The sequence below is a fragment of the Procambarus clarkii genome, chromosome 11, assembly GCF_040958095.1.
Source record: "Procambarus clarkii isolate CNS0578487 chromosome 11, FALCON_Pclarkii_2.0, whole genome shotgun sequence".
Classification (NCBI taxonomy): domain Eukaryota; kingdom Metazoa; phylum Arthropoda; class Malacostraca; order Decapoda; family Cambaridae; genus Procambarus; species Procambarus clarkii.
This window is the reverse complement of record NC_091160.1, coordinates 5,982,643-5,992,076: the sequence shown is the minus strand read 5'-3', so window position 1 is coordinate 5,992,076 and position 9,434 is coordinate 5,982,643. Positions and strand designations below refer to the sequence as shown.

Genomic DNA, 9,434 nt, shown 5'->3' with positions numbered 1-9,434 from the left:
AGTATTTGCGCCCAGGAGCATCACTACAAAGCCTGCACATCCTCCCACTGACGCTGCCTACTCTGCAATGGCCCGCACACTGAAGTTTCACCCAACTGTCTCCACCGTCAGGAACAAATAAAAATGATGGCAAGCACCACCTCAACTCGGCTAGCCAAACCGCCTACGTCTGCTTTCCCGGCCTTGCCCGAGAACGCTGGGGAAGCTGCTGCAGTTGCCACCAACAACACCCTCCTACCGGTGCTTCTACACCTTGCCGACAAATTGGCAGGCAACGAAATCAACCTCTACATCCACATTATCAACAAGCTCCTTACGGGCTCACCATAGCCCGTGCTACATGGACACTTCGTTCTGAGTAGCTAAATCTAAAACTACAACAAGAGGTTGCTCACTGCAAATGGACTTCCGACGGTGACAGTACCAGACGACCTTCTCCCAGCTCCTCCATCTGGGGCCGGCCCGGTGTCGACCCTGCAAAAGTACCCACAACCAGTCCGGTAACAGGGACGCCACCCACACTGGCTACCCCTGCCAACGAAGACACCACATCGAAAAACAACGGACCACGCGAAACTCCCACAACCAGCACCGAGGCTCCCCAGAGCCGACGTTGACGAGAATGGCCTTGCGACCGAAGACGACTAAGAAAACAAAAATACTTGCTGATCGGAAAGAACAGCACATAGTGAGCTCAATGGCACACACACCAGACGATAATTGGCCCACAGACGTAACAAGTTAATCAGCCAGAACAAATACCCGCACCCCAAGTATGTCCAAGCCCACTCTATGAACGCTTACAATAATCTCACAATACTGAAAAAAGAATACCAGAATTTCACCGCAAATTCCCTGATGGACAAATGCAATTCCTCAAAGGACGACGATCCTGATGGTACCAAACTGCCGACGTTGCTCTGTTCAGATATAAAGCGTCGCTTAGCACATTAAACTGCAACCTGGCGACTAAGCCTCCTGCGGGTCAGAAACTGCAAGCGACCATGAAGATGCCATCCATCCACAGATCCCAAGAACCAGCTATTGGTACTAGTAATGACTCCAAAGGGCCTCCACTTATGGGCTATTCATGCCCGTGCCTCCTTTTGGGTGGCTTAATCTAAATCAATCAATCTATACATGACAGCCACCTCTCCACCATGAAGGTCACCTCCACATCGCCTAAGGAAGCTACCTTTGCTACTACCAACGGCTTCTGGTGCTTTGGAATCGCTAGCACCCCCCCCCCCCGGACAGATCACCAAAGAAACAAATCCACAAGGGCTGTGACGATGATTCGAACCTACGTCTGAGAGCATCCGACGCTGCCTTTATCGAATGAGCTACGACATGGTCAAAAGAATTTCAACCAGAAGTTCTACTGACCTTACTGGACCCTGCAGCCTCTCGGACACAAACCAGGATTTTACGAAATTCCCCCATGTTCGAATCCTCATAACGGCCCTAGTGGATTTGTTCATTCGATGCATCACGCTATTGTGACTTGCGTAATGAAGTAATGGCGAAAGACGTATAACGGCCTGTTGACATAGCTAGAGTGCAGAGGGGGGGGGGGGAAATTTGTAAAATCCTGGTTTGTCTGAGAGGCTGCAGGGTCCAGTAAGGTCAGTAGAACTTCAGGTTGAAATTCTTTTGACCATGTTGTAGCTCATTCGATAAAAGAAGCGTCTGGGATGCTCTCAGATGTAGGTTCGAATCTTCGTCACGGCCCTTGTGGATGTGTTCATTTAATGCATCACGCAATTGCAATGTCTGTGTAATCACCAAAGTACACTATTAACGGCTTCGGCAATGCTTCAAGTGTTAGCAACGATCACTTCACAAAGAACTGTACATCTCGGGACCAACGGTGCAGCAAGTGCACTGGGAACCAACACTTCAAAAAATTGCATGAACGAATATCTTCAATGCCTTCTCTGCGATGGCGAACATACTGCCGTCGCCGCAGAGTGCCCCCGAAGACGAAGAAATACAGATGTTCGACGCCAGGCAGACCAACACCACTCCCCGTGCACCATCAAATTTCAACGTGCAAGCCGCCAATTCCCCTGAAATTCCAGTCGGAGGCAGAGCGTCTGCACAACCTGCAAGCCAATGGGGGTCTAGCTCCCAGTCCGCCAACCAATCATCGACTCGGCCGCAACAGCCACAGCCTCTGGCCAATCAACAAGCCAGCCTTCACCACACCAGTTGTTCCCCAACATCGATCATAGTACCATCTTCGGACCTTCACCTGGTTGAAATGGTGGTAGGCACGAACTGCAAGGAATTCGCACGAATTCTAAACATACTATAATGGTCTACCAACATTTCATATTTCTGAGGAACTCTTCACAACTACAGCTCCAGCCACTGCCACCGCTACGTCTGCACTGGCAGACGTAGCGGTGGCAGTGGCTGCACTGGCAAATCTCTGTTGGCGCCCACCCTCTGCAACCTGCTACAGCTCCATTACCTCTGCAAACTGCCACTCCAGACCAACCACATATTACTCCAGTTATACCGGCGACTACATCACCTGCATCGGCACCAATATCAGTTGCTCCTGCAGACCTCCACCTGTCTTCTGATTCTACTGCCTCTGTTGACATTGAAACACTAACCACCCCAGACTCGTAAGATACCATGATTGATTCTCCAGCAGTAACTGAAATATATTAACAACGTGACAACACTGCATTTGGATCTCCCGAATTCAGATTTCTCACCAGCCGTATATTATACACAAGGTATGAAGAACACTCTCTAGGAGCTAATGTGAAATGGTTGACAACTACGCAATCTTCTCGGTATGCGATAAATCCACACTGGTATCCGAACTTTTTCCCCAGGACTATGCTGAGTAAAAGAATAAACATCAAATGATAACACGAAGCAAGAAGAAATAGGTGAAGAAAGAAAACTAAGACACCACCGAAGACAGTCACCACCTAGAATGAAGCACCGCCAATGCCGCTCTTCCTGACCCGACTCGAAGCCTTGCCAGTTGTGGGGTTGTTTCAGCATCGACTTAAGACATGCAGCTAGGTCAAGCCCTGGCACTTTCTCTACAACTTCAGCATTTCCTCTCGCTGACTTCTCTTCAGCTGTCCGCACTTAAAGGCTCGACCTAACGGGTATCTTATCCTGCATATTATTGCATTGTGCGGTGAACGGAGCCATTATAATTATTACTATTATAATAATTATTAAATATTTATATTATAATAATTACTCTTCCTTCTTCTTGGTCTTGAAAAAGGCAGGCCTCGGGTGAAAGAGGGCTATGACGATCTTTGTCTGGAACACGTAGGTGCAGGATCGGAACGTCCACCTCCCGAGGGTCGTGCGGCCCAGGCTCTGCTTCAAGAGGCTGGGGTCGTTCATACCCTTGATGGGGTGGTTCTTCTCCGGCCACGTCCACGGCGGTCTCTGGTGTTGGAGGTCCCTGTGCCCTTTTTCAACTACTTCGAGGTTATCCCCGGAACTCAGTTCCTGCGACGGCGCTGGAACCAATCGTATTGGTGTGTGCCTTTCCATTGGAGACTTTCAACGCCATGGAGAGGGGGGGGAGGGGGAGACCTGCTGCCTGGGTAACAGCTTCTTCCCCAAATCAACCTACCCTGGCTTTGCGCCCTGGTGAGACCACTTCAGACCAGACCGACACCAGAGCGCAACTCCATGTTCTCCAGAGACTGATGGAAGCCTACTACTATTGTCGTGCGGTGAACGAAGCCAGCTACGGATAGCTTGCCTCATCCTCCATTTGATTCTTGCTAGCTCAGTTTTGTACACCACGCCCAGAATAAGACGGTCGTCGTTTATGAACGAGGTGGTGTTTTAGCACGTATAACCTCTGAGGTTTGAGGGGGGCCTGCGTGATAAGACCCTCCTCAGTGAGACAGAGGAGATGCCCCTGACAGTCACCAACAAGAATACCAAGGTACTTGTACTCGTCAGTGATACCAATAGTCCATGGCTGTGCCCTCGACATGGAACCTCGTTTGTGAAGATACCATTCTTGCGTTTGCCATAAATTTGTAGGCTCGGTGATCGGCAGTTTCCCGCGTTGACCCTCAAGACAGCGCCACTCAACGTATCACACATATCGATACCTGAAGGCTGGTCGGCGTCTCTGCTGCCACGACCAGCTCATCTGCAAACGCTAGTACAGACACCTTTTACTCCCCCCAGACGAATCCCCAGGCTCAGTTTCTTCATATTGGTAAGTGCCTCATCAATCGCCAAATTGAAAAGAAAGGGACTAGGGACAATCCCTGTTTGACTCCCTTAGTCACAGGGATTACCTTAGATTTCTCGTAATGACTGTCGAGGCGCCATCATAGCCCGACATAATATCCCTAAGGGCTTGGTGATTTCCTTGCGCTCCATGGGCCGATCGATGGCTGCATGAGGGACGCTGTCGAAAGTCTCCTCAATGTCAAGGTGCGCAGGAATTTCAGCACTTGGACCTCAGCCAGAAGAACATCTAGGATCTAAAGGTTTTCAGCGCATCCATCCACAGGAATGAATGCCTTCTGTCTCTCGTCGATCCTGATAGCTTGAAAGTCTGTTTACGGTCTAATGAAACGGCTGCACTATCGTAGAAGAATCGGTAATGAGGCAATAGTGTGGAGGGGGGGGGGGAGTGTTTCCTGGCCTAGAAATCTTAGGAATCGGCACCATTTTACACGCCCGGTAAGGACGTGGCAGGAGCGGCTAGCCAACCGCAGATAGAACAATGTCTGTCATTATGATGGGTTATATTTGATACCCATACCAAGGAGATTCGAAACCCTTTATTCTGTGCAGCAATTACTCAATTTATAGCTTTTAGTATGTGGCTGAAAATTCAGACGTTAGTCTGCACTAGTTCTTAATTTTTCTTTCAACATCTCCCAGACTAGTATCCAGGGAGCATCAAACCCACCAGGATTGCTCTGAAACAATAATAATAATTAATGATTTTTATTTAAAACCTGTAAAGAATATACAGGGGTTTAATAGGATTCAAAATACCTAATAACTTGGGTGTAGATTGGTTTGAGCTGTAACTTTCAAAAGGTAATTTTTTTTCAGTGTACTACTAATGGTGATTGGGGATGCCTAGGGTATGGGTGTTCCTCTTGACGAGCACGGAGCAACCAAGACGAAGGGTGGAGTTGGAAAGGTTGCGGACAGACGTCCCCTTGGCTAGATCAGACTCCACAGTCGGCAACGTTGTGTACAGGTAAGCAGTTTTTTAACTGTTCGGCTCTGAGAAACTCGTATTAAAATAATTTCTAGGTTAGATTATAACCTAGTTTTCAAGTTAAATTATTTTAGTAATACCTGGTAAATGTGCAGATTTTGTAACATTCCAAGCTAAGCTTTTATATTAAGCAGTCAGCTTTAAATCTTGACTCCCGGCAGGATAATTAATGTAAATGAAGCAGAGCATCAATGCCCTGCAGTTTGTAGCTGGTCAGTACAGTATATTGAATAAGTTAAAGCATTAAAATCTTCCCTTGCTGTAACAAGGAAAGGTAAAAAATTATATAAAGCAGAAGTTCTGAAAGATTGGAAACGAGGATCGCAAGTTATTGCGAAGCAATTTGTGCCACAGTGATTGAAGGTTAAAATTTTCTGGTAATTTATTAATGTACACATAGCATTTTAAAGTACTGATAGTCTACACGAGTACAGTAAGTGCTGTTGGGCAGTGGGGGGGGGGGGGGGGGGGGTAGAAATAGCCTAAGCTACTCTATCCCATTGAGATGTATTTTTTTCTTGTCTCAATAAACATACTTGAAGTGTTGTTGGTATATTTTTAATTTGTTAAAATTTGATGATAATCCTTAAGATTTATTTTTATTTGCAATTTTATAACGTTGACCTTTGTGGTCTATATTAGTGTAAGTGACGGAATCTTCATTCCATTTAGGCTGTGAAAGGCTTCAATTATGCTTTAGTTTGTCTGCCAACAATGTTTGTAGGAATGAATAAACTGCAGATGACATTAACGATGATTGCTAGAGCCTACTCTCTAATAGCTACTCAGAGCTGTTAGAGCCTACACAGTATTGTAGAAGAATAGGGTTAAGGCATCGTAAAGGGTTGAGCAGAACCAAGCTTGTAATAGTATAACTTCATAGGCTATTTAATTGACGCACTCTGAAAAATTAAAACTTTGCTCTTTATTAAGAGTGGGTATAAATAACTGTCTTGCAAAATCCATAACGTTTCTGCAGTTCACTTTAAAAGTTCTTAATTACAAACTGAAATGCTACTTAAAGGGGTGAACTGGAACTAGTCACTCAAAGCCCCTGAAATTTTGTCACTTATCCAAAGCAAATAAAAGGAACCAATATTGTGGAATTGTCTCCCAATTGTGGTTTAAGTAAATAAGCAAAACCTAGACAACATTCTAATGCAACCTAAACGAATACTTCCTAGCCTAACAACATAATTATTTTTAAACTAAGGACTAAGGGGGAAAACTAGCTTCGTCGAATCGGACTTGTGTACCAAATGACGCCCATACTTTTCATTTACTCTTAATAATAATAATAATAATAATAATAATAATAATAAATCCTTGTCGGGACAGGCACATGCAGAAGTGGCGAGGAGAGGTATCATGTATGAGGAAAGTCAAACCATGCAACACTACATGCGAGTCCAAACACCCATTTTACTTATGGTAAAAGGAGAAATGCTTGCAATTACTGTTCACATGCGGCTCAGGCTTTGGTACAAAATATTATTGGGAAATATGGGATAGGGTGTTCATGGTAATGACACGAAGTGTAAACTATGTGGTATGTTAAGGTCTCACGCCCTTTCACATTATGTTCTTGATTGTCAGTTTATTAATGTATATAGAAACAGAGAAGGATTGTTCCTGAAACAAATAGCCTGGATGTGTCACAACGGAAAGGTTTATATTCTGGAGAGAGAAAAGAATTTTGCACCAGACTAGAACTTTTGTTAAATTGTCTTGCAAAATGTCTATACAGTATACCTAAGTCATAAAAGTATTTGTGTGTACGTTTGATACCATACTACTTGTGTAAAGGAGGAAATGTATGTTTATCTCCCAGATGTTCGGGCAATATGTTTTTGATGTGTGTCTACATATGTAAGAACACAGTTGTACTGAAGCAGGTGAGAATAGCTTGAGCTACCTCATCCCTTTGTGTGTGTTCCTCAATAAACTTTATTTCAATTGTCGGGACAGGGAAGCCAGCGTGTTCATGCACGTTTTAAATTGAATTAAACGTTTTATTGAGGACAAAGTACATACATAGATGATGCAAACATAATGTAGGATATAAAGAGCTTGTACATAAAATACCTAAAGCTAATAATATGAATAGCGTTTCGGCCAAGAAATTTGGGCATGTTTTTCGGGCTTTATCGTGGTCACTTAATCGGGCTTCAGGTTTTGGCTTTATCGTGGTCACTTAAACATTGTCACTTGGATAGTTCACTTAAAGCTATGATGTCTAAAAGTAGTAGTCTACTTCAGCATTATCAAGAGTTCAAATTGTTAAATTTCTAGTTACGTTTAAGGATTACTTGATAAGTTACCAAAATATTAATCTTTTTAGGTTTGGCCGAAATGCTGTACACTATTGGCGCAACTCTACAAATTATTAATTTAACTACAAAATCATACACCCTATGTATAATGCACAGATTAGTGTGATCTAGATTCTAGACAACTGCAAAAGTGAAGTACGTTTGGATGTTTTACAATCAATCCCCTTCCCCCTTTCCCAGGCTAAATGTGTTCCTACTGTTTACACACAGCCTTAAACTACTGCCATGCTCATATTTATCTTATAAAACAGTTCAAAGTGACTATCGTCCACACTTTTGATATTATTACCATTTTAGTGTAAGAACATTTTAAGCAATGTAGCTTTGCTGATGTGTTAATTTACTCATCCCCCTGCTTGTTTTAGTGTGGCTGGCTTCCTACTCGGTGGTGTGCTGCTCTTCGTGTCGTTGTTCGATCCCACTAGAAAACCGGTCAAAGTTCTTCGACCATGCCTTTGGTGAAAGCAGTAGTGAGGCGGCGGCGTGAAGTTCGGACTGGCCTCGAGTCGCATGCTGCTGCGGCTTTCGACACCTTCACTGCTGCTCTCGACAAAATGGAAGTGATTGCCAAGATGAATATCTGAATTATCTTTAATGCTTTTGTGAATGTTAGCACTTGTGCACTAGTCGTGTATAAATAAAGATTTCATAAATTTTCCTTGTTAATAACCTCTAGAAAGTCTGTTTATTTCATAGGCTATTAGCAACTAAGTATAGTGGTAGTAAGTTTTTAAATACAAAAGTTTATTATTTGCTAGATAAAGGTGCAAGTTTGTCGATCCCTCCGCAGAGGGCTCATTGCCGTGTTAAGTGGCCGCCTGGAGCTGCTGGGGTTGGCTCGGCCCCCGACCTCATGCCTGCTCTGGGTGTTGTACTTGTGAATGATGCACCATCTATGGTGCGAGATGAAGACTTTGCACCGGCCTGAGAGAATGTACAATATCGTTGAACTGTTTAAAAAGAGAAGGGTGTTGCCCGAAGCAGTGCTCAAGTGCACCAACATGTATTTGGCGCCTTTGCAGGCCCGGTAAGTGGTATCCCTCGGCTCCTGCCAGAGCCGTGCAAAACTGGTAACGGGCTCAGGCTGGACGGGAAATGTGTGTACCTTTACAAACTGCTAATTTTTTTAATCTTTGTTAAATGCATGATTTATGTATAAGGTATATAATATAATTTATTCAGGTAAAAGTGCATACATAAAAGATGTTAAAATGTTGGATTTTGAGCAGGTACATAATATGCCTAAAGACACCAATGTGCAGTTTCAAGCAATATGTGGGAAAGACTAAAATTTAAAACTAAGAGATCAAAGCATAAATTGAATTGAGAAGGAAAAAAATAGTAATGGATAGAACGAAAAATTGAAACGGAACGGCAAAAGTAATTTTACTAGACTACAATTTTCTTCGTTTATACATAGCGGATATCGGCAGTTAAAAACAAGTTGCCCCCTCCCTTTCCAGCCTGTTGTCATGAGGCGGCTTAGTGGGCGGCTGCCGAGCTGTGATGCTCAATGGGACGGTCCTGTGTCCTTTTGAAGCCTTGTGCTCCTGCTGCCGTCTTCACTAATTGTGCTGGTTGCTATTTCCTCTGAAGTTCCCTTTTTCTTCACCCGACCCCCCCCCCCCCACCACCACCACCACCACCTTCAACTAATTCTTTCCCGCCGACCTTTTGACATTCTTAATTATTCTTTGCCATCTATTTTTATGCCAGGTGTTTGGGGAGGCACTCGCCCATGGAACCGTGGTACCCGACGTTACTGAACTCGATCTCGACGGACTGATGATTCTTAAGGTGGCGATTGCCAATTGCAGGGCGTATACTCACGATGCACCCCTGGGGGTGGG

The 9,434-nt window shown here is 44.3% G+C and overlaps 1 long non-coding RNA gene across 1 annotated transcript; it reads left to right on the top strand.

Moving 5' to 3' along the window:
• The first annotated feature begins 4,723 nt into the window (after window positions 1–4,723).
• Window positions 4,724–8,238, top strand: LOC138363779 (uncharacterized). The gene is made up of 2 exons (XR_011228114.1): window positions 4,724–5,230; window positions 7,950–8,238. It is a non-coding gene; the product is annotated as an uncharacterized lncRNA (long non-coding RNA).
• The last annotated feature ends 1,196 nt before the right edge of the window (window positions 8,239–9,434 follow it).